The sequence below is a fragment of the Melospiza melodia genome, unplaced genomic scaffold, assembly GCF_035770615.1.
Source record: "Melospiza melodia melodia isolate bMelMel2 unplaced genomic scaffold, bMelMel2.pri scaffold_51, whole genome shotgun sequence".
In the NCBI taxonomy this organism is placed as follows: domain Eukaryota; kingdom Metazoa; phylum Chordata; class Aves; order Passeriformes; family Passerellidae; genus Melospiza; species Melospiza melodia.
This window is the reverse complement of record NW_026948797.1, coordinates 768,160-791,623: the sequence shown is the minus strand read 5'-3', so window position 1 is coordinate 791,623 and position 23,464 is coordinate 768,160.

Sequence of the window (23,464 nt, the reverse complement as noted above, 5' to 3'; positions counted from 1 at the left end):
AGAGCTCCCTCAGTGAGAGCAGGGCAGGGATGGGAACCCCCAGGCACCTCCAGCTGAAGCAGGGCACAAAGCCCTGGCGGCACTCACAGCCTCTGAGGCTGAAGGAGAAGTTCCCTGGGCAACAGCAGCTCAGGGAATGAGCTCCAGCCAGCCGTGCACGGGGGCTGTGGGACTGGAGAGGCTCTCAGGACACAGAGTGCACTCACAGCAAGCTGAGATCCCCTTCACACACAATGTCCTTCCAATGGTGGCATCCAGGGCCGAGCCCCTGTGACAGGCTGAGTGATGTGCAGTGCCACAGACAAAGAGAAGGAAATGCAGCTGACCTGACCTGCAATTTCCCTCCTCTGAGCAAGAGGGTCCCCAGGTGTGTGAGGAGAACTCATGTTTGCTGGTGTGCTAGAGACACCTTGGGAGCACCCTGTGGCCAGCTGTCCCTCCTGCTTGCCAACTGCACAGCTACACCAGCAGGAGAAAGAGGAGGCTTGGGGCTGAAATTCAGCCTATGCCTAGGACAGGAAACAGCTGGACAGCAAAGAGAGGATTATTGGGAGGCCACAGAGGATTACTGGGAGGCCACACTCTAATGCCCTTCCCCAGTCACTAGCTGGGTGTGCACAACCCTGTGCTTTCACACAGGACAACCTGCACACACCATCACCCGAGGTCGATGCCCAGGATGATCCCAGCAGCTCTGCTCCTCCAGGCATCCTGTCCTCAGGAAAGCACCCCTGTGCCTCCAGTGGGTGTCCCAGCCCCACTCCAGTGAGAGCCCCCAGCCCTGCCAGAGGGTCCCACCTGGCACGAAGCCCCAGCCAGGCAGGGCAGCCCAGGGAGCAGCAGTTGTTTTCCAGCCCCCTCACACCTCCAGGATCCCAGTGGAGAGGGTGTAGCTGCCACACAGACCATTCCATTCATGTCGCTTATGAAATGGCTTTAAAAAAACATTTATTCTTCTTGCCTGCTCCTCATCATTTACTCCTACTAGGACTCTGCTCTGGCATGTTAAAAACACTCCTACACAAAGGGAAAAGTTGTGGGAACACCTTCTTGCTGCCTACAGAGAACCCACACAGCAAGGAAGCCACACTTTGAGGCTGGTAGGAATAAACTGGGCTGGCTGGGCCCAGCCTGAGCAGGGGCAGCAGGTCCTGCTCCAAACTTGAACCAGCCCACAGGAGGGAATTGTAACACGGGCACAGGGTGGCAGGGGCAGGATAACCATGGCACAAACACATGTTTACAGATCTTGGCATCTACTGAGCACTCATGCAACCTTTGTAACTGCTGCTAACAAATAATAACAACTATTAACAAATATTAATAACTCCTCCAGGCTACCTGTGCAGCCATCAGCTCTCATCAGCCCCTCGAGCAGCAGCTTGGCCATGACACCACCCAACACAGCTCAGACAGCCCTGCCAGGTGCCAGGAGCAGGACTGGGATGTGTCCAGCAGCAGGAGACAGCCCAGCAGTGCCTGGGCACGGTGGGGGCAGCTCCTGGCACCAGCAGCTTCACCAGCACTGCCACAGCTCCCCCAAGAGCAAGGGAGGCGTTGTTGTGTGTTGGATAAAGCCAGAACCGCCCCTTCTATGTGGCCACAGCAACCCTGACCCTGCTGTTTATACAGCTCGCACAGTTTAACACTAAGCATCGTTTAGTCTATCATTTAAATTGACTTCATTCATTCATTCAGCAAGCTGCATTCACACAAAACGCTGCTCTCCAGAGGGCAGGAGCACAGCTTTGAGCGGGGGTGGTGTGAAGGCTGAGCAAGGCTGCCCTCACCCTCGTTAGCGGCCGTGGCACAGGGGCCACGCTCATTAGTGCTGCCCGCAGAAGGGGCCACGCTCCACCGGGGCTCAGCACGACCCCAATTCCTTGAGCTGCCTCCCCCAGACCCTCCACACCAGAGACAGACTGCTGAGTCCAGCATGGGGAATCTTCTCTGCCAGCATGGAGTGTGCAGAAGCAGAGCGTGCCTCGGAGATCAGAGGCTGAATTTATCATTTATTGTTTATAAGCAGCGCATCTCTCTGAATTTCTGGCAGCTGCTCTCGCAGGGCTCTGCTCTGCCTGCACACCACATGACACTGACTCCTCAGAGCTCTGGGGTTGGCAGGGACCTCTGGGCCCACACCAGAGCACTGGTGCTGATTTGCTCCAATTTAGGACTTCAGGACTTGCCTGGAGATGAGAGTGCACAGGGACCTTCAGGACAAACATCGTTCTAAAAGCTGTCACACTGCCTGACCTCCACCACATGAAACAGCTTTTCCCTTCCTCTTCACCTCCCCACCCACCCAAATCCCAGCCAAAACACCTCTCATCCTACCCATACCTATTCCCTTCTCCCACTCCTTGCTGCAATTTCCCATGCACAGCACAGACAATAAGTGATGTTTTCTCCCCCCACCAGATCTATCCTTTCCACCAGTTCCTATTTGCAAGGTGACACGTTGCCTCACTATCCCAGGAGTCTCCCAGCATTCCGTGTGTTTTTATCCCCTCTGCTTTCCCAAGCTTGGAGAATCTAACAGGAAAGAAAGCACATGCTGCACTAACAAGGTCCCAGAGAATCCTGATGTCCCACTGCAGCTGGGCCCACGAATTGCCAAAGATTTAACTGGCTTGTTCCCAGCCTCTCTGGAAACAGCTTTTTGTATTTTCCAAGTTCCTGCTGTTCACCCATGGTTCTCATAGGGAATAACAACCTCCTTCCCCTGTCAGATGCCAGCTTCCCTATAAAGAAACTCAATTAAGAGGTTAAGAAACTATGAAAAAAAAAAATTCCTGCTCAATGCTACAGAAATTCAGCAGTGATGGATCCAGCACACGACTCCCACAGCAGCAGCCACACCACACTGCCTGCCCAGCACAACCATCCCTGCCCCTGGCTGAATCTCAGTCAGGAGCCCCAGCTCAGCCTGCAGGTTTCCTTCCCACGGGGATTGCCAAGCCAAGGAACCCCTGCCAGTCCCTGCAGAGCACTGGCACAGAGCTGCCCCAACAGTGGGCACGCAAAGGACTCCTCCAGCTGCCCTATTGATCTGCCAGGAGCCACGAGCTGTGAGCTTCATGAAAAATGCATTTTCTCACCTCTCCACAGAGCGTCAGTCGGTGGTGACAGCTCTGAGTCCCCGTGACAAGCCAGGGGACCGGGAGCAGCAGGGAGCAGGATGGCACACGGGCAGCAAACATGGGGCTCACCTGCTGCATGCCCTGGGTATGTGCGCAGGAATAACATGGCATAGCAGCTTGTGGATTGAGCTCATGGAATGCCTGGCTGGATGTCCAGCCCTGGCTTGGCTCCCACATGCTTCCAGTTTTGTGGCAAGCTCCCAGATGAAAAGGCAGAGGCCACTGGGATCCACCTCGTGGGTCAAACCCAGTCAGGAGCTGCCAGACTGGCAGCAAAACCTGGGATAAAGCCCTAACAAGCCAATCTCAAACCCACCCCTGAAGGGGAGGAAGGAGCTCTCTGGGGATGAACACAACCTGCTGCCACACAGGCTCCCTCAGGACCAGTCCTGGCTTTGTCCCCAGTCCCTGCATCAATCTGGACACATCAGTGCCCACGCTGGGGCTCAGCTGCTCCATTCCAACACTGACACCGTGGTTACAAACACTGAGGTCAGCAGCAGTAGCTCCCTGTGCTTGGATCAAAGGCTTGATGCAAGTTTGCTTTTTTTCCGTCCCTGCACTGGTCCTTTCTCAGTGGTTGCAGAGGATGCCTTTGTTCAGCAATTAAATAAGCCCTGGGACAGGAATGAGCATGAAGGGAGAGCTGAGAGATTGCCAGTCCCACCATCCAGAAGTGACTCTTGTGGTCATTGCCGTTCCTCTATCCAGGCATTTCCCACCAAGACTGAAAAGCAACTCTTGCTCCCCAACCATCAAAGCTTCCCCAGGACAAAGCCAAAGCAGAACAGCCAGCCACTGCAGGCAGCATTCCTTCAACAGGGTTTTTCCTAAGGAAATTTAAATTAAAACAAGTCCCAAGGCCTGCAAATGCAGAAGCAAATGCACAGACACAGAAAGCACAAAGAGAACATAATCCCTTCCCTCTCATGTTGTTCATCTGCCACCCCTGCTTTGGGGAATGGTTTGTTGCCTTTTAGAGCTATTTTAGATGTTACTTGCAGCAATGTGTGGAGAAAACAGTTGAAATGTGATGGTGCAGCATTCTTTTTAATTAAACAATCCCTCAGGCACCACGGAATGGCTCCAGTCAAGCCCAGGACACTGCAGGTCTGCCTCCTCCAGCACAGCAGAAGGTCTCCCAGGCCCCTCTGGAGGTCTGCTATCAAATGGCCCAGATCTTCTGCAGGCTTTGTCCTTCCTGCTGCCATCCTGGCTTTTTGGCCTGTCAGCCTCTGCTAAGCAGAGCTTTGATCCTCCAAGCAACTCCTGGTTCAGGGACCTTCTTTCCTTCTGCTGCCCAAACACGAAGGACATGCAGCTGGAGCTCCCCATCACCTCACCTTCAGATGGGAAGGCTTTGATGTGGTACAGAGTGCCTGGATCTGAGATTCCTCAGGTCTCTTCAAACAGCAGCAGCGCCACAGCTTGTGATCTGTGCAAAAGAGCATTTTCCTGGGGAATGGAAGTCACGCCAGCATTCATCTCCACCTTGTCATGGCAGAACAAGCTGCATCGGTGCTTCAAAGAGCTCCTCAGCCTTAAATCCTTATAAAACGTTGACTAAGTGGAGAACCTGTCTCTGAACATCTCATGAATCCCAGCAGAGGTTATGAAACAGCTTTCCTGTGACTGCCTGCACTGCCATGGGACCCTGCATGTGCCACTGGAACCGCAGCACCAAGGGCTCCCCTCACAAGGAACGCTCTGCTGCCCCAGGAGATCTGCATTCACGGGTTGTGGAGAGAGAACTAAAGAGCCAGTAAAGCTCCCAGGTCCCTCCTGGGCTCCATGACCAGGCTCCCTGCTCCTCAGAGCCGTGGGGTTCACTCAGCAGAACTTCAGCTCCATCCCCACTGCCCCTCAGCCACAGCACTCCTAAACCTGCTCTGAGGAAGAACAGAGACGTGTTCTGAGTGGGTTTCCTCCACAATTTTCTCTTCTAAGGGACAATTACTCTGTTTGTATCCTCAGTACCTTTCAGTGAAAGCACTGTTTCTCATCTGGAGCTCAGACCAACAGCAGGAGATCCAGACACTCAAAAGGAAAATCCTTTTGGTGAGACACCCTATAAAGAGCCATTTCATGGACCGGCATATCTCAGTATTGAGCAGCACTGCTCCACAGAGGGTTCTTCCTTTGACAGTCCTGGCTGTCACTGGACCTGCTGGCTCTGCAAACACCCAAGCAGCAGCCAAAGGACACAGGGACTTTCACTCCCATGTCTTGGTGTTTGCTGTGAGGTGATTGGCAAAGCCAAGAGCTCGAAATCTGCTGTCAGAGCGAGCAGCAGGCTGTTCCCTCACACACCCTCAGCTCTGATCCAAGAGGCACCTGCAGCACCTTCCTCTCTGCTGTGAGACACCAGAACATCCTGAGCAGCTGCCTGTGCATCCTGGTGGTGCCATGGCAGGTGGGACATGGCACATCCACCACAGGTTTGCCACACCACGTCTGTACATGTCTGAGCTTCTCCCACGATAACTGCAGCTCTCAGCTGTCCCCTCCTGCACAAAGGTTTTCTACCCAGCCATTCTGCAGAGCTCCTCCATCAGCTGCCATCTAAATGAAGCTGCTCTGTGAATCGAGGCTGTTTCAGGGACAGCCTCCACAGTGATTTCCAGTGACCACACACGTCACGACAAGTTTTAGCACTGACCCCAATGAGGGAGTGAGAAATCTCCACGCACCCAGAGGCAGGCAGGGGTAGTTACTCACATGTCAAAGGGAACAGCAGTGGGAACAGGCCACATGTTTTCTGAGGCAAGGACCCTGACAAATGGCACATTTATTGTGCTATTCAGGAAGAAACAATAACTACAGTGGCCTCCAGTCTCTAGCTCTTTTAAGTCTGTACTTAAAGAAAGAGCAAAAAAAAGACCAAAGCAAACAAGGCTTCCACAAAACCCTCTGAACAGGCTTTTAGCTGCTGGACAAAAGCGTGGCAGCAGGAACTGCTCTGCATTGTCCCATCTCGTTCCTGTTTCGTAACAGCCCCGGCACTGCAGGCAAAGCAAAGCAGCAGCAAAGCCCTGCTTGGGTGCTGGAGCTGCCCTGACTCCAGCTCCTGCCTTGCCACTGTGCTCCAGGTGTGCCCCAGGAGTGCTCCAGGTGTGTTCCAGGTGTGCTCCAGGTGTGCCTGGCTGCCCTGGCACGTGCTGCCTGCTGGGCTTGTTCATCCCAGGGCAAGGAGCAGGGAGCCAGTCCAGGCACCCATGATGCCATGAGGATTTTTTGCCATTCTTTTATGTACCTTTTATGTATTCTCAGTGCCCCTAACATGCACACTGTTAATTCCTTATGTCTGATCACTTACCATAAGCCTGGCATTCTGTTAGGTCAGAAAACCAAATATCCAAAAGGCCTCTCAGCTGGAGGCCAGAAAGCCCTAAGCTATCTTGAGAAACCAAGATCCCCTCTAAAATACATCCTGTAAACTAAAATTAAGCCCATCTAGTGACAAATACTTTGAAATAGGAAGATATCAGGCTATTCCTTCAAGCCTTTCATTGAGGCATTTTTGTTAAATATGCTAATTTGCAAGGTCTATAAATTGTATACCATGTGTGTGCATTTCAGCACATTCCACCTTGGTGAAGTGGTGCACCATAAAGATCTTTATTAAATACCAAGATAAAAACCCTTTATCCCCTAACTGTGTCTGGCTCCTCATTTTAAGACCAAGGAAAAGGCATCACCTGGTGGGTTCTGTGTGCCAAGGGCATAGAACAGCAGCACCCAGGGCTCCATGCACAGCTCCAGGATGATCTCCTGGGAACACATTCCCAGCACACATAACTCTCTGCTAATCAGGCACTCAGCCCTGTTTTGGAGTAGATTTACAGAGAGGTTTTTTTTCTCTTGGAAGCAATAATAGATGGACAGCAGGAAAGGGAAGAAATTAATGAACAAATAATCATTCCCAAAGTTGCAAATAGGAGCAATTCCTCACTCTGAGACAACTCTGGAAAACAAGATTAAAATGCTTAGGGGACATATTCTGAAAACTGCAGGTAATAGAACAGATTAAATGTATTGACACTATCTCACAGGGGACATGTACTTTTTATTCTGCTGAGGAATGTAATATTCTGCTGCTCGTTGCAGAGCTAAAAGGGTGTCCTAAAAAAAGGAACTTAACAAAGTGTTTTTAGTGGCAACTGGGTCTGATTCCAGAACACAGGTTCTCCTCTGCCCCGCCATGGGAGCCACAACCAGCACCTGCAGACACACCCAGCACACAAACACCATTAATAATCCATGCCAGCAGCACCGTTACCAAGCAGCAGAAAGGAGGCTGGGATGGCAGGGGGGTCACAGCAACGCTCTCTGCACTGATGTTTCCTAAGAGGAGGAGGCAGGGCTGCCTTCCTCCACTTCCCAGCGCCCGCAGAGCCGCGGCTGCCAGCGAACAGACTGTGCCTCAAGTAGCCGCCAGCAGAAACAATTTGTCATGTGTCAGATCAAATAAACTCTTATGAGGCCACTGTGCTCCCTGAAGCAGACGGCTGCCAAACTCCAGAGGAGAAACCCAAGGAAGCGAGCCGGCCGTGTCAGCCCCGAGTGCTTGAGGAGCCCAGCACACTCCTTGTTGTGAGACTGCAGATCCCGTGCAGCACCCCACACCAGGCAGACACCAGCAACTCCCATCAGGAACAAGGGTTTGGTGTTTAAATTAGCACTCCACATAGTCCAGAAACTCCACATTCCTCATCCAGTGGCACAGCACATCGCTCATCCCAGGGAGGCCTGAGGAAGGCTGGTATCTGCCAGGTGTCTGGAATGGGCTGCAATGGATTATCACTTGTCTGAGCAAGTGCTTCTCCCCTCCCAGTCAGCACATGCTCTCCTGCTACAATAATTCCCTCAAAACTGCATTACTTTTTCATTTTAAATAGACTTATTTTTGTTCACTCCCAAGCACCATTGCAGTTCCCCATGCATTGGGCTTGTGCCCTTGTGCTGAGGCACCTTGCAGGTCCTGTTTGCTGCATAGTCCTGCAAGAGCCACTAAAGCACAGGGCCCAGGCATGTCCTTGTCTGTGATCCTGCTGGGCAGAACAAACCCCTGAAGTTGCTGTGGGCACTTCTGCAAGAATAAATCATGCCAGCAGTACTGTGAGGATCTCAAATCTCTCACCTGCTCTTGCAAAGACCAGGCTCAAGCACTCCCTGGTCTGCACAGAGGGCACATCCCTCAGCCCAGGGCTCAGCCACTGCCTCCAGATGATCCAGTGTGCTCCATCTGGGAGCAGCCACCTGAGCTCTGCCACAGCCAGGAAAGCCTCTCCTTCTATAGATGATGGATAATGGCCCCATAAAAGTGAGTCTGCAAGAGGCCTGAAGTTCCTAGCTGGAAGGAGATTAGTTTATGGCACAGTGAGAGCAGCCACAGGCAGAAAGGCAGGAGATGCAAAGGAAGGACAGGAGAAGCTGGACGTGTTGCTTCAAGTCACCAGAAAGCAACATCCTGCCCCAAACCCCAGCAACAGAGCCTTGACACTGCCTATCAACAAAACGAAGTGAGCAAATGGGAAATCTGGCAGCCTAAAGCAAGGAACAAGGGAAGAACAAGGATTCAGGCATGGGGCATTCCCCCAGCATTAGCAGGGCCAGTACAAACCTCAGCTGTGAGGGGTTTTTCCAGTTTATTTAAACAGCATCCGGTGCCTGATGACGAGTTCTATTTATACCCCTTCTATCTGTGCCAGGACTCCTCTCCAGCCACAGGGACTGCCAGGAGCACAGGACCCCATCCATTGCTCCAGGAGCCTCTCACCAGCTCAGAACACAACCCTCAGCCGGCCCAGGCACCAGGAGAGCTGCAAAGGACTCCCGGTGCTGCTTCCAGCAAGGAGCAAACAACACAGGCTGTGCCTGGAACACGGCAAGCGTTACACTGAGATCCCAGGGAGGAGGAGGAGTTTACAGCCTCCAGTCTGTCATTTCCAGCCATGCTTTTCAGGCAGGTACAGCTGCACAGACATCAGGAGTCAGGTTCCCACAGATTCCCAGCCTTTGCACGCTCCAGTTTCCAGCCAGCAGCTCTCTGGACTGTGACCCAGCCCAGCTCAGCAGTGGAAAGCAGTGCCAGCTCCAGGCACAGCCCTTGCCCCCAGCCTTTGAAGGCAGGTTAAGCAGGCAAAGCCTTAGGCATCAACCCAGGACATGGCTCGAACTCACATCTCTGAATGGAGACTCTGCCTCTGAAAAATTAATGCTTTGTTCAGCTCTCTGCCTTTGAGAGATTTCTGCGAGAATCAAAGGGCTGGAGGGCAGTGGGAGTCACACTCACATCGGGTTCCTCAGCAAACTCTGTTTCTGTTCCTGAACAATGGTAATTTCTCCAGACACCTGGAGAAACCAAATCTCTCAGCCAGCCCATCTCACCCTGCTCCTCAAATCTGAACAAAGGAGCCCATTAACAGCACCCGTGACAAATTTCTTTACCCAAGAACACGTGTCCAAGTGCCTTGCTGTGAGCACTCAGATGGCTCCCAGAAACCTCCTGCTGATGTGGAACACTCTGCCCGAGCTTCCCCACACACACTCTGTACTTGATTACCCCACGATTGCTGGGAGAAGAGGAACAAAATGCACTCCAGAGCCACTGACTGATTCCTGATTTGAGTACAACCATGGCAGCAACACCATTTTTCCCTCCCTCTCCAAGGCTGGCACATGCCATGTCCAGTTCCCAGAGACAGGAACCTCACACCCAGCCCTTCTGTTCTATCACCCTCAGGAGGGCCCATCTGGAGGAGCCATCACACACTAGGTACCAAGACAGTATTCAAAATTACATGCAGAACTTGCACTTAGATCACCCATGGCTCCTGCTGGAAATTTTCCACAGTGTAAGAGTTTATTTTGTGGGCAGGAAGAGAGCAAGAAAATTAATTAAGGCAGAGTAAGAAGAAAAAACTCCTCCTGAAGTGCGTTAAATACACTAAAGCAGCAGTTGTGAGCAGGCCAAGTCCATTTTAAGGGCTATACATTTTCACTTCCACAGTCTTGAAAAGGAAAATTAAGAGACTTTGTTCTGTATGCATATTGTCCACCATTTGTTATTGTCTATCTATTGATGCTCAGTTGAAAAACAAAATTTAATTAAACCCCACAGTACTGCATTGCCTGCCTTTGAAATATGCCTGCATTAGTGGATCATTACAGTAAATGAAATACAGCTTCATATCGGATTTTTCAAATAATGTCCTAAAACTGTTACAAATTAAATAATACTCCTGCAGAGGGAAATTAAGAGACAGTGTTTTTAGCAAGGGCAAAGAGATGTTTACAGATGAAGTCTGGAATAAGACGTGGAGGCAATGAGGCAGAGTTGCCACAGGGCCCTTCCAGACCTTGTTGGGAGGGTTCTGTGTACCAGAAACTAGAAAGGAAAGAGTGTGCCAGGGGCAGGCACACAGAAAGGGCAGTGTCCCAACCCCCCAAGAATGTCTGCATGACCAGAACAGGGTTTTGGGGTGTGCTCAACCCAGAAAGGTGTTTCTGCATGGGGGAGAACTCACTGCAGCCACACACCCTCCACGTCCTCCCCAAACCCGGCCAAAGCAGCAGCAGCCATGGGAGGTGAAGCCTTGTAACTACTCAAAGCATTGAAAGCCTGGACATTCAGTGGGCAAAGAAAGAGATCCAGGAAGGTGCTTTTGTGGCAGGATGACAAATACCTACACAGGGAGGAGAAATGCAACAGGAGCTTTGTTATCTCGGGGTAAGTAAAAGCACAAGTGGGTCAGTGAGTCAGCATTGGGGACAGCAGCAATGCCTGATGTGGAACACAGCAAAGCAGGTGAATATTGTATGAGCCTCACAGCTCTGGCTTCAAGAGATCTTCTCCTTAATAGCACCTGAGCTGATGCCAAGTGTTCTTTGACGATTTATTTACTCCAAGAAACCATTTTCCCTAAATAAGAGGAGCCCATTACCGCATCCTTCTTCATGTGAGCCTGGAAAAGGCTGCGCCCTGCAGCTCCTGTGGCCTCATCTCCATGGTGATGCACCAACACACACACACACACTGACTCCAGCAAGAAGGCAAACATCCCCAAAGGAAAGGCTGAACCTCCCAAAAAGAAAGGCTGAACCTGCCCAAGGGAAAAGCTGAACCTCCCCAAGGGAAAGGCTGAACGTGCCCAAGGGAGAGGCTGAGCCTGCCCAAGGGAGAGGCTGAACCTCCCCAAAGGAAAGGCTGAACATGCCCAAAGGAAAGGCTGAACCTGCCCAAGGGAGAGGCTGAATGTGCCCAAGGGAGAGGCTGAACCTGCCCAAAGGAAAGGCTGAACGTGCCCAAGGGAGAGGCTGAAAGTGCCCAAAGGAAAGGCTGAACGTGCCCAAGGGAAAGGCTGAATGTGCCCAAGGGAAAGGCTGAACCTCCCCAAGGGAAAGGCTGAACGTGCCCAAGGGAGAGGCTGAACGTGCCCAAGGGAAAGGCTGAACGTGCCCAAGGGAGAGGCTGAACGTGCCCAAGGGAGAGGCTGAACGTGCCCAAGGGAGAGGCTGAACCTGCCCAAAGGAAAGGCTGAACATGCCCAAGGGAGAGGCTGAACAGCCCCCAGGGAAAGGCTGAACATGCCCAAGGGAGAGGCTGAACATGCCCAAGGGAGAGGCTGAACGTGCCCAAAGGAAAGGCTGAACCTGCCCAAGGGAGAGGCTGAACAGCCCCCAGGGAAAGGCTGCAGGTGGCAGAGCTCTCAGCAGCACCAGGCCTGGCACAAGGTGTGCTGCAGGTGTTGGCAGGCAGGGCTTCCCTGAGAAGCAGAGCAGGTCAGCCTATCAACAGGCTGGAAATAAAGAAAACCTAGCAAGGGCACCTCTGGATCCATTTTATAGGAAAACAGCACATTTCCAACTGCTGTCCATGCCAGGGAGCAGCAACTGAGAGACAAGTTCCTGTAGTTCTCATCAGCCTGTGAATCAATTATTTATAGGAAGAAGGTTCAGCATATAATCATTGAAAGCTGTCAACTTCCAGCCCACACAGAGCTTCCTCTGTGGAAAGGCTGCTGGTCTGTGAGCCAGGGACTCCTCACCCCTCATGTCACAGGATTAAATGAGCAGCTGTGACACGAGGGGATCCATTACACTACAGCCACAATGAGCACTGGCACCCCAAGGCACTAACAGCACTCAGCAACATCGGGCAAAAACCACAGGAACACAGCAAATGCAGCCCAGCATCCTTCCTAAAGGAAAAATAGTGGTGAAAGGGCATTGGGAGTGATGTAACAGGGCTGGCACATGGAGCAGCTGGGGAAGGAGACTCTGACAAGGCTCTGTGGGGCCCAGCCTGTCAAAGGCAAGGCAAGCACAGCACTCAAGCACCAGCCCAGTGCTCTGCTACCCCCACAGCAAAGCCTCTGTAGGGATCAACAACTCTCAGCCACTCACCTGCACACCCCCAATGCTCTCCATCAGGAGACTCTGGCTTTGTGCTTCCCAGGCTGTGGCAAAGCCACCCCTAATGGTTAAGAGCAGCACAAGCAGCTTGCAGAGAGGATGGAGATTGCTGAGGCTCTGCAGCTTCCGAGGGTGGGAGCAATCCTCGAGTGCCACAATCATCAGGCTGTGGGAGCACGCCAGGAGCAGGGCAGACAGAGGCTGAACACAAGCAGGCTTCACACTCCCAGGTACTGCAGGAAACGTGCTCATCCTCAGCTACCAGCACTCTGTGAGCACAGCCAGAATGAGGTCTGAACATTAAAAACACACCAGAGTGCTGCTCCCAGTCTGCTGGAGGAAATAGAGGGAGGGGGATGTCTGATGGGGAGGAGAGTGCGCAGCACAGGCACCTCTGGAAGAGCCCTGCCTCTGCAGTTCAAGGTTAAACACCCCCTTTGCACTCATCTCTGAATCTGCCTCTCTTTAAAGCTGCACCAGGTATTAGAATCATTATAACTATTATTAGACCATAATATTATTATAGCATTTTTGCTACACTTGACATCTGTTGGCTGACAGATTTAACTGGTACATAAGAAATAACTGTGCAGAGATTTCTTGAAAATGAGCGCCAACACGGTAGACATTAAAGCATTCTGCATTCAAAAAGTTAATTTTATGGAAGGACACTTGAAATAAAAATTCTAAAATTAGGTTAAACCTTTAAAACCTGCCATTAAAGGAATTATTTGGGCTTTAAGTAGGCAACCATTTAAAAAATCCTGACTTTTATTTAGATGCTGGAAGACATATATGTGGCTTGGTACCTCCTTCAGATCAACATATGCATCTTTTTCCCATCTGCTCCAGAGATTTCTAAATCATCCTTCCATCTTCCTTTCCCTCTCTCTGCAGCAGGCACTTGAATTATTTGGGCAGAGTCTGACTGCACAGGGAACCAGTATAATCAGGGCTCTTACAACCTGCTGTCTGCAAATCCTATAGAATTATCAGCAAACACACATCCAGAATAAAATACAGCTTCCTGTAGCCCATGAAGCCCAAAGGGCTTTGCAAACTAGACTTGGGATGCAATTTATCCACCACTGAGATTCAGCTGTAATCCAGAGTGGAACACAACCTTTCCATCCATATTTAACTACAGCACACAGCCCCCTGGAGAAAAGTGAGGAAGAATCCAACAGGAGCCATAGGAAGGTTTTAGGGAGACTGAATTTTCTGCCCTGGAACTGAAATTAGGTCAGGGCATCCACCAAGTTGGACACAATGATGCTTGTAGGTGCCTTCCAACTCAGAATATTCCATGATTCCATGACTCTACCATCAGCCACAGACCAACAGAAAGAGGGCACAGCATCTCCATCCTGTTGATGGTGTCCCTGAAGCACAGCTGGATTGAACAGCTGGGTACCACAAGTTACCAGCCTGGAGAGGAGGAAGACATGAACACCCTGCGTTGTCCCTAAATTCAGTGGGGCCCAAATTTTGCCCCACAGTTACACCCATGTGCAAAGAAAGATGGAACAGCACTTCAGAAAAGGACCAATTCTTGAACCTCAGGCAGCTGAGCCCAGCAGCTCAGCACTCACAGAACTCACGGAGGGTAGAGCTAGGCAGAGATGTTTGCTCCAGTGAAATCTATTTCAGCTCTTCCTTAAGCAGTTGGCACTGAGGTGACAGCAGAGGCCTGGTGCAGTGAGGTGTCCTGCAACCACACCCACCATGACACACTATTTAGGAATAAAAATGAGCGTCATTAATTTCTCCAGAGCAGGTAGTTTTATCTTTTCCAGAGAAGAGCAACCACACAAGGAACTTGGAATTGCTTGAGGAGAAAAATGCATTTTTCCTACCTTAGCCACATACAGACAAGCCCAGCTCTCACTGAGGAGAGACTTATAGAGAGAAAAGGGGAGCAGGAGATGCTGGACACAACTTCCCCCATGCACAGCACACTGCTGAGGCAGCTCTGAACGGGAAGCAGGGCTGAGGATTGTCCCAGAGCTGTGACAGCCCCAGCAAGCATCAGCAAGAAGCCCCAGGTGAACAAAGCTCATGAAAGCTCTTAAAAATCACCTCAGCCTTCAGAAGGAGAGCACAACACAATCCTCCCCTACAGAGACCTGCCCATCACACCTGTGACCAGCACAAAGCAGGTTTTTCACTCCATCCATCTGATGCTTTCAATAGCCAGAGGAGCTGGGTCTGGGCAAGCTCACCTTCATGAGTCCCACTGCTCATTAATAAGAAGAAAAAAGACCAACCAAAGCAACTCAACCCCACACACTTGAGGGGTAGCCATCAGCAATTCCCTGTCACCACAAGAGAAATCCTTGTGTATGAGCCCTGGGAGCTCAGCCCAGGTCTGCTTCTGTTCAACCTTTCCATTAATAGTTTGAACAAAGAAGAGAAAGCACTTTTATAAAACCTGAAAGGATGCCCAGGAGTTAAGAGCTGGAGGCACTCTGGAGGTCATGATCGGAATTGATAAACTGAAGAAAAGTTCCCAAAACACCAACAAATCAATAGAAAGAAAAGCTAAGAAAACAATGCAAAGAAGTGTTCTTGGAAACAGCACAAACAGAGATCAAGCACACAAACAAAGTCCAGGGGAAAGTTCTCCAGACAGAGGGAACCTAGGGAAAACTGGGGACCAGACTAAATGTGCCAGCACTGTGACACCACAGCTCCAAAGAGCTGAACTCCCCTCTGTGATCCAGAAACATAAAATACCCAGTTCTGGGCTCTGTGCTGGTATCAGCTCTGAGGTACACACAAACCAGAGGGTCTGGGCAGCCAGCAGAGCAGTCAGCAGTATAAAACATGCTGCCCTTCACCAGCTGTGGAGGGGTTTCTCCATCCCTGCTCCCTCCAGGGCCAGTCCCAGCTCTCAGATTTTAACAGGGTTTACTCACAAGGAAAACCAGCCACAGGACTCCCCACTCTATGAAGGCAAGACACAAACTGGCTGTTCAGTTTGCTGCAAGGACAAGTTAGATGGGCTGTCAGGCTCTGAGAGTGGGATTTCATCAAGGCCCAGAGGGAACTGGGCCCTGTCCAGATCTGCACTACCATCCACTGCTGCCCAGCCTGGAGCCAAGCATCTCTCACTGGCTCAGGACAGGGGCACAGACAAGGAGGCTGTTCCAGCCCTGTATTTCCTTTCAGCATCCTCCATCTGGCTACTCCTACAGCAGTGACAAAGCCAAATGAACAGCCTTCTCTTCCCCAAAATACAACAGAGCTCCTCATCCTGCTGAGGGGCACCCACACAACACAGAGCCAGCACTGCTGTGGCCGTTTCCATTCACGTCTTCCTTATCCCTCACTAACAGAGCTCATCAAGCTTCATTTGCCACCTGCTGCTGCAGCAGAGAAGCCAGCAGGGAATGGGATGCTGCCCTGGGAGAGGGCATGGTTTCCCAGCTTCCCTCCTCCCTTGCACCCCACTGACCTCTGCAATGCCTGAAGCCCACAGGGGCCATCACCCAGCCCTGCCCACCCCAGACACCTTAATTTGAGGGGACAGTTGTTAAAAGCCATTGCCACAAGGTGTTACAAAGCAGGTGACACCAGAACACAGCTGCACCAAACCCAACCAGCAGCCTGGGAGAAACCCAGCGAGGGGGCAAAAGCTACAAATCTCATGCAAAAGCAGGGCTTAGCTCTCAGGAACGTTTCATATTTCCCAAAGACTCAGAGGGATTTGGGGTTTTGCTGAGCTGCCTCGTGAACCACAGCCAGAATGGATCTCACGGTGAGCAGGCGCCGTCTCCCTTGGCAGGGCTGCTTCCCAGAGATCCCCAGCCTTGTGTCACTTCCCACTGCAGGTGCTAAGAATATCTGCGTGCTCATAAAAAATAGCAACCAGCTATTGAGAACTTATCAACAAAGTGCTCGACAAATCTTAATTAAAGCTGATTCACCTCCCTCACGAGCACGAGTGGAGAGTTATTTCTCAGAGGAGAACGCTGGGTGTAAGAGCTGAGGTGGGTTACAAAAGCCACGGAGGGAGTCAGTAGCGCAGAGGATTAGCACATGGAAAGGCTGACTATTATCCCTAAATTTATCCAAATAATCCACTGCCTCACAAATTCTCAAGCTATGGCTGCTGTGCATTCAACCCCATCTGCTCAACCCAAGCAGAAGCAGAGACAGGTGTGGGGGTGCTGGAGTTTGCCAGGTGTTTTATTGCTCAGGCTAAAGGAATTCTCCACTGTAAAAATGAAGAAGGTGGTGGCAGTAGCACCAGCCCTGCTCTTGTGCTGCTTCAGGACACAGGGACAACACTGTGGGTTCAAAGGCTGTTCTGACAGTTCACCAGGAATTGTTTCCAGCTGATTTCTTACCAAGAATCATATTTGTATCCTTTCAAATTTAGTAAATACATGGTCACATAGACAGCAGCCTCCAGGAACTCACAACACTGCTCTCCCACCTCTGGTAGCTGGACTCCTACACTGAAGTTTCTGGGACAGCATTTTGGATACTTCCACCACAGAAATACCCTAGAGGCTGCTGAAAAACTAAGTGGATCAGGCTGGGTCATTTTAAGGCAAGACTGGGGGAAAGAAAGACAGAAACTTAGAAGTGCATCCCTTAACAGTGCTACTCCCAGAGAACAAATGAATTCAAATGATCACAGGGAGCAGGAGCAGTGTGGCAGCACGTTGGGTAAATGACAGGGCATGTCACCATCTTCTAACATCCTCTGGACACTTATCTGCACTTAAAAGGCTCCTGCCAGGCTCTGCACGGACCAGCCTCTTCCACAGACAGCTCCACCACAGAAATGCCTCTGCTGATCACCCTCCTTTGGCAGGCACACTGAGCAGCACCAGGCAGGCAGCTCTGCCTCTGTGCTGCACTCAGACAGGGTTAGTTCTAGCAAAGAAACACTGCAGAATAAATAACTTAAGAAATTGTGTCTATAGAGCTTGGTGTAAACCCAGACCCTCCTGAAGGTGGGCAGCATCAGAGCTCTGTCAAAGCTCACTCCTAATCCAAGTGTTAGTCAACCACTGAACTTAAACATTTTAAGGCAACATTCCAAACAGCGTTTATATACAAAATCCCATTTGCTCAGCGTTCTCCTTCCTGGCCTTGTGGAATGCATCGTTTCACCAGTTCTCCTGCCAGAAAACCATATGCGGGCTTGTACCAAAACAATTAAACCAGTTTTAAAATTCAGACCTTGTGTTAGAGAGCGCACACCCTGAAGAAACATCCATTTTAATATCCCAGAGCTACTTCAATTTTTCCAGCACGTTTTTATTCCACAGCAGCCTGGGCACACAGTAGGCCAGAGGTCACGCAGCCTCGTGCTTCAGGCAGGATCCAAACTGCGCCCGTTGGGGGAAACTCACGTGTAAGATTTTTGTTTAAAAGCCCTGAGTGTAAGGGACCCCTGCCCTGCTCCGACTGTGTGCCTAAGTGCCCCTCACAGGGCACGCGTTTGCTGCAGCACTCCAGCCGCACAGGCTGCCCGTCCTGCCGGGGCTGCCGAGCCTCCGGGGCCGCACACGCAACGTCCCCAACGGCCCGGCCACAGCCAATGAGGGGAACCGGGCCGGCGGGCAGCCTCCACCCGGCAAGGCCTTACCGCCGGGTCCGCTCGTGTGAGGGCAAAGCAGGGAGGCAGCAGTGGGTACCCCCGGGCCGGGACCAGGGCTCCGTCCCGGATCGCAGATCCCCGACCCGGAGCTGCGCCCCGGCCCTCACGGGCCGCCAGCACCACCGCCCCCTGCTACCCCCCCACCCCGACTCACCGCTCCGCACCCGCCCCAGCCGCCCCGCCCCAGCCCCGCTCTAGCCAATCAGCGCCGTCCTTGCACGAGCTCCTGCCATTGGCCCCGCCCCTGGCCCCGCCCTACTCACTGAGCACGGCCCCACTCTTGGCCGCACCCCCTGACCCGTGCCTGTCTGTCACCACCGCCCTTGGTCCCGCTCCCTGGTCCTGGCCCCGCCCCCTGATCCTGGCCCCGCCTGTGCCCTGTGAGGCGGCGGTGGCGGCGCTGTCTCGGCCCCGCCGTGTCCCGGACTGGATTCGCCGGCCTGAGCCTGAGCCTGAGCCTGAGCCGTGTCCCAGGCCGATCTGAGCCATGTCCCGGGGTGAGCCTGAGCCTGAGCCGTGTCCCGGGCCGATCTGTGCCATGTCCCGGGCTGAGCCTGAGCCGTGTCTCGGGCTGAGCCTGAGCCGTGTCCCGGGCCGATCTGAGCCGTGTCCCGGGCTGAGCCTGAGGCGTGTCCCGGGCCGATCTGAGCCGTGTCCCGGGCTGGGTTAGCCGGGCTGAGCCGTGTCCGCTGCCCTGGGCTGCGGGAGCCTCCCTGGCTGTGGGAACGGCGTGTCCCGGGCAGCAACCCCATCCTGGAGGATCTGTCCCTCAGGAGTGAATGCCTGCTTTGGCGTGCCTCTGTGCATCGTGTTAGGTTGGAATAATGGAGGAATTTCTCCGTGGAAAGGGTGGTCCGGCCTTGGCAGGGGCTGCCCAGGGAGGTGTTGGATTCTCCTGCCCTGCACATGTCCAAGGAAGGGCTGGAGGTGGCGCCCAGTGCTCTGGGCTGGTGACAAGGTGGGAATATCTGGGATGGATGCCTGGGATCAGGAGGGAATATTTGCAATGATCTGGAGATATTGGCTTTACTCATCACATCATCCCTGCCACAGGCTACTTCAGCACCCCCTTTATTTTTCACAGGTTTTGAGGAAAGTAGTGAGGTTTCAGGTAAACACAAGGGTGTAAATTCTCAGTCTTGGCACCCCTGGTTGATGCTGAAATGAGGTGAGAAAGTCAGAGAAGGCACAGGGAGCTCACTGGTCCCCTCACCTCATTCACTCAAAGCACTCTGGTGATTAAAATCATGCCAAAGCATTTCCCACCCCTCTCCCAACTGCAACTGAGTGATGGCATTGCAGACATGATGGAAAATCAGCCACGAGCTGTGCATCCCTCCCTGGTGAGGGCTGGGCTGTGGCTGAGGAACAGGCCATGGGATCCACTGCACAGCAGCCAAAACCAACGTGCCAGCCCCAAAATTAATCCTGCAATGCTTAATCATCTAGTGAAAGATGCTCAGTGACATCAGGGGACCTGTCCCTGGGCCAGTCCCCACAGCTCTGCTCACCCATTCTGTGTTTCACTGCTGGCACCCACAGAGATCCTGGAGGCAGGAGATTGACTGTAAGCAAATCTCAGCTCTCCTTGCCAGTAATTGAATATTTTCAATCTTTCCAGGTTGGTTGTAAACATCTCAAAAACATAATCTGGAATCAAATCCCTCAAAGCCTGTCAGGAGTGCACCAGAGCTTTATAGATGTTTATGATTTTTGTTGAGGTTTATAGTTTCTCAGGCAGCTACGTGATTGCTGCCTGGGTGAACTCCTGGCTTTTGGATGGGGGAAGTACTGCTGTACTTCATCCTCTTCCTCCTCCTTTTGGGCTCCACACACCAAGCCAAGGCTGGCAGCCAGGCAGGACTGGTCTCTCTGCTTGCAGCCCAGGAGCCAAATGTCAGCTGGGGCACTGAGAAGGGGATTTTCCCCCTTCTTGTCTCAGGCTGCTGCACACCAGGCACTTTGGGAAGCCTCACTGAGATGCTCAGTCCATCCAGAGAGGAGCACTGCTGCATCCCTGGGCAATCCCAACCAAATCCCACATCTGAAACTGCTCCCAGAACTAAGAGATAAGAAAATACACTCTGCATGTATTACCTTCTGCATCTGGAGTTCCTCTCTCTGGTCTGATGGGATGAAGGGCTTTTTCAAAAGGTATTAGAGAAGATGGGTGTGAGAGAGTAATTTGGGACTGGGAGTAATTTTTCATCAGTGTACTTAAAGACAATCACAGCACTAGGAGGGAGGCCTAATTGTGGAGTTGTGTAATTAGTTTTTATGTCACTGCAATTATTCTGTTGGCTATATATAAAGAACATGGGAAAATGCAGCACTTAATTTTAAATCAAGACTTGATTCTCTTTTAGTAGGTAATTGATGTTGATCACATCACTTAGCAGCAATTATAAAATGTGCTATTTAGACTGTAAAAGGATGGAGAAAAGGACTGAGCAGATAGGTAATTGATGAATCACGGCAGTGTTGGTGGGAGGCAGCAGGAATCCCTCAGCTGCGTCTGCCTGCAGCTGCTCCTGGGCTTCCTTAGTGCCCAGGGCTTTAACAGGCACTGAGCCCCTGTCCCAATACTGTTGGAAAAGAAATGAAATTTAGCAAAATATTTAATTATAGTGAGTTGTGTGTGAACTGGTTTGTTAAAAAGCAGTTTTGTAGCCGTTGAAAAGTGTGTTGAGTTTTGTGTGTAACCTAGCAGGTAGTCTTAGGGATTTAATAAATAATTAAACTAGTGCAAGAAAGTAAGAATGCTAACCTGTCTAGAGGCAGCATACAATGCTCTTAGAATAAGATAAGCAGAGGATTAATGATCTTGTTTGTGAACCAAGGAATGTATCACAAGGGGTCTGTGACCAGGCAAGGGGAACGGGGAACTGTTCCTTGGAGACTTTGTTGTGAATCCTATGTATAAGAGGGAAGCACCCATACGTGAATTCGGGGGCTCGGACTTTAGGGACGTGAGTCCCCCAGTTCCCCGGGCCCTTAATAAAGCACCCACAAAACTTATCCGAGTTTTGTGTCATTTATCAATCGGGCAACAGTTTTCTGGCAACCGCGGCAGGACTCCGAGGGCTGCTGGGGCGGTTCGCGTCCCGATCCACTCCAAGCCGGCACCGAGCACTTCTCGGGGAGTCATCGGTCGTGCCCGACCCCCCGCGCCTGTCGGACAAACTGCATTAAAGTAAGCCCGAAGGTGCTTTATATTGGAAAAAAAGGTGATAATTGGATTTGGATTTGGTGGTTGGTAAAAAAGCCTAGGCTCCGGCCATAAGACGTCTAAGGACGCAGGACCGGAACTCGCCTCCTGTTTGTTTTAGGGAAGGACGGCGAGAAGGTATATTGGTTTAAGGTATATTGGTTTATTGGGATTAATAGTGGAATTAAACGTTGTAATATGATGTCTTTTAAAACTTTTAAAACCTTAGTGCAAGCCAATGGTAAAATACCTGGAAATACACCATTAGGTTGTATATTGAAACGGTGGAAAAGTGAGGGGTATTATCAAGAATTGGATAAAAGTAAAATGATAGATTATTGTAATCATTGGTGGCCTGAATATGAGATTGGGGAAGCGGGATGGCCGGTGAACGGTACACTGGAATTGGGGATAATGGAATCTTTGATGCAATTTTTAAGGAAGAATGAGAAATGGGATGAAATACCATATTTGGATTTGTTTTTCGTTTTATATCGGAAAGAGGAATGGCAAAAGGAATGTGGTATTTTGGTTTTAGAAGTGAATGATGAAAGGGAGTGTGTGGGATGTAAAGAAAGAAAGGAGCGTAATTTGTATCCTTCAATCGAGGAAGATTTGTCTTATTGTATAGCACCTCCAAGGGTTCCGGTTGCTCCTAATGTGCCCCCTGCTCCCCCTGCGGATATAGCTATAAAAACGGGATCTAGTGAGAGTGATAGTGATGGTGGTGATGGTGAAAAGAATGAGAGTGTTAAAAGAACTCCGTTAGCAGGGCGGACTCGCAAGGGAAGGAAGGGGCAGAAGGGGCCACATTTAATTGCACCGTTGAGGGAAGCTGTGGGACCGCAGGGAGAAAGGATACTTATAAAGGTGCCTTTCTCCCCCGGGGATTTAGTAATATGGAAGCAATCAGTGGGGAGTTATCGGGAGGATCCTGAAAGGGTGGCAAGGGTGGTTAAAATGGTAATAAAGACTCAGAATCCGGACTGGAATGATTTACAGGTATTATTAGATACTATAATGGATTCCACGGAAAAGGAAATGGTTATTAGAGCCACTAGAGAAAAGGCTCGTGAGGAAATTCGGTTGAGACAACTAAATGAGACAGTTGATGAATTGGTACCAAGTGAGGAACCTAAGTGGGACCCAAACTCTACGGGAGGAATAAGGGCTGTAAAACGATATCAGGAATTGTTGGTGGAAGGAATTAGGACAGGAATACCTAAGACTATGAACTGGTCTAAGTTGTATTCGGTCAAGCAGGACAAGAATGAGTCTCCGTCTGCCTTTTTAGAACGATTAAAAGACATGGCTCGGAAGTTTACTAATTTAGATGTAGAAGATCAATCAGGAAAACTTCAATTGGCATTGTTGTTTATGGGGCAATCACAAGAGGATATTAGGAAAAAGTTACAAAAGCTGGAAGGAGAGGATACTAGAAGTTTGGATAAAATGCTGGAGGTAGCGTGGAAGGTATACAACAACAGGGAAAAAGAAACTGCAAAAAGACAACAAGCTAGTATTCTGGCTGTAATGCAACAGGCAGGGGCAGGAGGAAGACCTATTAGGGGTCGAGGTCGGGGAGGAGCTAATCACGGACAGAGGGGGGTGCCAAGAGGTCGGGGAGGATTTGGGTTTGCACCTAACATGGGGAGGTTGGATCCAAACCAGTGTGCGTTTTGCCGACAATTGGGACACTGGAAAAATGAATGCCCGGTTAGAGGAGGTATGGGCATGGGAAACATGGGATTAAGGACAGCCCCAATGGGAAATGCCCCTGTGGGAGGATTCACGGGAGGACCAGCAGAAGTCGCTCAAGCACTAGTTTTGGGAAACTATCAGAATCAAAGCTGACTAGAAAAGGATTCAAGGGTAGTTTTAGAAATAGATGGAAAGGATCAAGAATTTATGGTAGACACTGGAGCTACTTATTCTGTACTCAATAGACAATTGGGACCTTTGAGTGACACAATGGTATAGGTGGTGGGGGCAACAGGGAAGCTAGAGGAACAACCATTTTTACAACCTTTAAATCTTAGGTTTGGGGGGAAGGAATTAGATCACCAATTTTTGTATATG